Source organism: Mirounga angustirostris, unplaced genomic scaffold (genome assembly GCF_029215605.1).
Source record: "Mirounga angustirostris isolate CCGP_5_RB_7025 unplaced genomic scaffold, mMirAng1.0.hap1 SCAF_4, whole genome shotgun sequence".
Lineage (NCBI taxonomy): Eukaryota > Metazoa > Chordata > Mammalia > Carnivora > Phocidae > Mirounga > Mirounga angustirostris.
Window position 1 is genome coordinate 150,565,838 of NW_026991712.1, and position 5,299 is coordinate 150,571,136.

A 5,299-nucleotide genomic window follows, 5' to 3' on the forward strand; every position below is an offset into this window, starting at 1 on the left:
CATTCTTAACATTTCCCCCTCACTTTCTTATGTCTAGACCAGAGATCAGCAAACTCTTTCTGCAAAGGACTTACAGTAAGTATTTAAGGCTTTGTCAGTGTCATATGGCTTCTGTTGCACCTTCTCCTTTGTTATGTCTTTTCAACATTTTTGAAATGTAAAAATCATTCTCAGCTCACCATAGAAAAACAGCATGTTGGTTGTGATTTGCTGATTCCTGGTCTAAACAATTAACAAAACAATAACTCAAGCCTGACTTTGTAGTGTGGATGATTTCTGTGATATAAATACTCTCACTATGGCTAATTTCAAGCTACTAATGTGATATCCCTGAATATGTTGTGGAGTTGGGGAGTGGTGTGCAGTAACATGCCATTATATAGTATTTGTGCTATACAGATAGATTTAAATCACTTCAAGAGCATAGAAAGTAGCAGAATGTCATGAAATAATTAGGAAGTAATACATTTTCAGTATGTATGTTTCGCCTTTGTTTTTCTATACAACTTATTTAATTGTAAATGGGTATATTTATTTTCTGGTAATGGCGATGTTTAACAACTGGGGAACAGGTGAGGAGAACGGCAGAGGTCTGGTGGGGTCCTAGTGTGGCTGTAGTCTCTAATCAAGGTCAGAACTCAGTCTGTGCCCTTCGTCACAGCTTAGTCTTTGCAGGGCTCCATCTGGGGTTAAGTTTGGGGCTCAATATATGACCTGAGAAAAGTTGAGTGTCTCTCTTGGTGAAGCAGATTGACCCCCGCACTACTGCAGTTTCAAACCTAGACCTCTCCATTTACGAGCCTGGGAGCCATCTCACGGGTCCCAAGGCTAAGAAGAGGCTCAGAGTTAATGTGGATCCCCACCCCGCCGCCCAAACCTGCCACTTCTGTTTCCTCCTGTTATCTCTGCATATCCCACTAGAGGGCAGCAGAGACTTGACTAAAAAAAAAAGTCCGCGGACCCTTCACCCAGGACCCCATCATCTGAGGGCGGGGAGAAGGATTTCCCCTTTTACTTGCACCACCGCTATGGTTCCAGGCTCAGCTTCTAGGATCGTGGAGCCAGACCCACTGACTCTGACCCCTAACCCCTTGCTCCTCCTCCGCTCTGGCTCTGTCTCTCTGGCCAAATACACTTTGGGACGTTGGGGTGGGGTTGATTACATTGGGGTGGGGTTGATTGTACTCCCAGTGCCTGGCATAGAGCCCAGCACTGAGTGGGTGCTTAGGAAATGTTCACTGAATCAGTACTTAGAGGGTGGGGTAATATAGTATATGGGAAAGAAACTGGCTTTATTTATTTTTTTAAGATTTTATTTATTTATTTGAGAGAGAGAGGGTGAGAGGATCAGAGGGAGAAGCAGACTCCCCGCTGAGCAGGGAGCCCGATGTGGGATCCCAGAACTCCGGGATCATGACCTGAGCCAAAGGCAGTCGCTTAACCAACAGAGCCACCCAGGTGCCCCAAGAACCTGGCTTTAAACATGATTTAACAATTTAAAGATCACTCTAGCTGTATGTCTTTAAGCAAGTCACTTAATCTCTCTGAGCCTTTGATTCACCATTTGTAATAGGAAACACTGATACCTAACTTGAAGTTCTGTTGTAAGAATTAAATGAAATGACATGAGGATGGACCCAGTATACACTAGGTGCTTAATAAAAGGAACAATTATTATGATGCAGTTTTGAGGTATGTTAAGTAATCCCATATGGATAAAGGAATAGATGGAAGATGGAAGTGTGATTGCCAGAGGAGACTGAAGGTCATGAAGGAGCCTGAATGCCATGTTGAGGACATAGGGTTTTCTTCTGCCTACAGTGGGGAGCTCCTGAGGAGCTCTTCAGTCTACTTGGTGAGATGAAACCAAGACACAGGAAACCTCTTATCTCAGCTCCTTGGCATTCTCACTTATTGAAAATCCATTGCACGCATGCACGCGCGCGCACGCACACACACATGCACACACAGGTACTTAATTTGGAAATTACTTCAAATTTACAGAAAAGTTGCAAATATAGTAGAAAGAATACCATATCCTTTTTATCGAGAAGCACCTATTGTAAATTGTCACATTTGTTTTATCATTTCCCCCCTCCCTCCTTCTCTCTGTGTATTATTATTTCTGATCCACTTGAGAGTAAGTTGCATACATCGTGACCCTTTCTCTCTAAATACTTCAGTGTAGACTCTGTGCGTTCTTTCTCTGTTGCTGTGGCCGCTTGGGTTCTTCTCGCCAGACTCGCCATGGGTCGAGCTGGACGCGCACTTGGCCGCTGGCTGCGTGCCCGCAGGACTGGAGAAGCGGCTCGGCACGGCCAGAGCAGCCATCCTGGGCAAACCTGAGGACCACGTGAACATGACGGTGCCACCGGGTCTGGCCCTGGCGGCGAACGGCTCCACGGTGCCCAGCGCGCAACTGCTCATCTCCTCCGTCCGTGTGCAGGCACCGCGGAGGAGAACTGCGGCCACAGCGTGCGACTTTCCGGGTTCCTCACAAGGAGCTGGACCCGGGCCAGGATCGGATCATTACGCGCGTTTTCCCCGTGGAGCCCTAGTAGACTGGCAAGAAAGGGACGGTCATGACTTTTCTCTGATTGGCACAGAGGGCGTCCAGGACACCTGTGAGCTGTCCGCCCCTTCCAGAGGGGCCTCCTGGCAGAGTGGGGGCCTGGTGGATACCAGCTTCATGCAGAGGTGCCTGTGACCTCTCGGTCCTCTTCTTCCCCCACCCTCATGTCAAATAAATGAAGAGAGCTTCCTCTTACATAAATAAGCAAACAAATACTTCAGTGTTTACTTTTGAAGGATAAGAATATTTTCTTACATAAGCACAAGACAGCTAACAATTTCAGTAATTTTATTGTTGATAAAATGCTCATATCAATTTTTGACTATGTAAGTGGAATAATGCTCCCCCCAAAGATGTCCACATCCTAAATAAATCTGTGGTTTTGAGTCATTAAATTTGTGATTATTTGTTACAGCAGCAATAGAAAACTAACACTAATAATTTCATCAGTTCTGACTGTATTCCAGTTTTGTCTGTTGACCATTAACGTGCTTTATAGCATTTTCTCCCTCCAGTAGATGATCATACATTGTATTTTTTTTAAAGATTTTATTTATTTATTTGAGAGAGAGAATGAGAGCATGAGAGGGGGAGGGGCAGAGGGAGAAGCAGACTCCCTGCTGAGCAGAGAGCCCGATGCGGGACTCGATCCCGGGACTCCAGGATCATGACCTGAGCCGAAGGCAGTCGCTTAACCAACTGAGCCACCCAGGCGCCCTCATACATTGTATTTAATTGTCATATCCCTTTAGTCTTCTTTAACTTGGATTGGTTCCTCAGCGTTCCTTTGTCTTTTATGCCAATGACATTTTTGGAGATTCAATCTGCCCCTGCCCCTGGCTCCTTTTTAAATAGAATGTTTCTCATTTTGGGTTTGTCTGATGTTCCTCTGTAATGAGACTCAGGTGCTGCACCAGTGGCCGGGACACTGCATAAGGGATGTTGTGTCCTTCTCAGGGACACATCAGGAGGCACCTGTCATTGGTGATGTTCATTTTGATCCTCCAGTCAAGGTGTTTTTGGTATTGGGTGCCATCAAGAAGGGTTCCGTGTGGTGAGAACTGGTGCATCAAGGTTGTCATTGGTCTGCTGGGAACTGGGCACCAGGGGATAATTGATACCTAATATCTGCCTTTGCAGACACCATAGCCTCCCGAGCGACTCCCAAGCGAGTGGGAGGCCAAACAAGTAGACTTAGTCATTCACACGTGCGTTCATTTCTTTTTTTTTTTTTTAAAGATTTTATTTATTTGACAGAGAGAGACCCACAGCGAGAGAGGGAACACAAGCGGGGGGAGTGGGAGAGGGAGAAGCAGGCTTCCCGCGGAGCAGGGAGCCGGATGTGGGACTCGATCCCAGGACCCTGAGATCATGACCTGAGCCCAAGGCAGACGCTTAACGACTGAGCCACCCAGGCGCCTGCGTTCATTTCACACATGCTGATTGAGCACCTATGTGGGATACAAAGGTGAGCAAGAGAGAGCTGGTGTTTACCTTCATGTTGCTGACAGTCTAGCAGAGAGGATGGCTGATTAAAAGATTGCTGTGTCCCCAGCGTCTAGACCTGTGCCTGCCACGCAGAGCTGCTCAGTAAATCAGGGTTGACCGAATTGCTGAACATCAGCACAGGACCAGTCCTTCCCTACAGACACCGGTTTGCCCTGCTCCCTTAACAGGCAAGGAACTGCAGCTCAGAGAAGGAAAACAGTCCCCTGTGGCCTAACCAGGTGGCTTTGGGGGCTGTAGGCCCTGCTCCTCCCAAGCAGGGTGGGCCAGCGAGTTGGGAGTTTCCAGTCCGTGGGCAGCTGGGGGTTGGTTCATCTGGGAAGGCGCTGTCCCCCCTGCCGTCCTGGGGTGCCTCCTCTCCCCAGCCTGCTCTGGGGTCTGGGGCCCCCTGATTGGGCCTGTGGTTATTTAGTCAGTGATAATATTGGATTTACTTTCATCTCTGAATTGCATCAAATGTCGCCAGTGACATTTAGCTGACACACAAGGAGGAGGCTGGCATTTTTAGATTGTCAGCGTGTTACAGATGTAGAAGCGGATTGTGTCGGGGCGTCTGGTTTATTGTTAATTAGATGGAACAGGCAAGGCCTCCTCAGTGAGCAGGCGGATAAGCCCTTCCACAGCTCCCTCTTCAAACTGACTTCAAATCCCCTCCCGGAAATTAATGAGGCCGCCAATTTTCCCATCATGATGGGAAATTCATTTCAGAAGTTTGGGGAGCAAACACAAAGTGAGTTGTTCTCTATCTGTGGATCTCCTTTATATTTCAGTTATGTCCCGAAAACTTACCATCTTTCTCCTTTCTAATTGAGAGAGAAAATGAGAAGTGACATGGTTAGCGATTCATACTAGTTCAACACCTCCACAGCAACAAATATTTCTGGGATGCTTCCTGGCTGCCTGGCCCCAGGTTCGTTCCTTAACCTCTCTGCCTCGGTTTTCTCATCTGTTAACTGGGGATATTAATAGTCTTACCCCGAGGGTGTTGTGAGAAGTAAATGAATTTAAATATTCAAAGTGCTTAGAAAAGTGCCTGACACATAGTAGGCGCCACGTCCCTTTCTGCGACCACTACCAGCACTGCAATTATTATGGGTAGTGTAGTGGGTGCTGAGGAGGTCCGGAGTTGTGGGAAGCTCCCCCATCCCTCTGGTAACTTATCTGATGGAGGAGATGGACATATCCGCAACCAACTCCTCACATATTGAAATATTATTTCAA

At 47.1% G+C, this 5,299-nt stretch overlaps 1 pseudogene; it reads left to right on the forward strand.

Moving 5' to 3' along the window:
- Positions 1 to 544: 544 nt before the first annotated feature.
- LOC123860374 (D-dopachrome decarboxylase-like) lies at positions 545 to 2,597 on the forward strand (annotated as a pseudogene).
- The last annotated feature ends 2,702 nt before the right edge of the window (positions 2,598 to 5,299 follow it).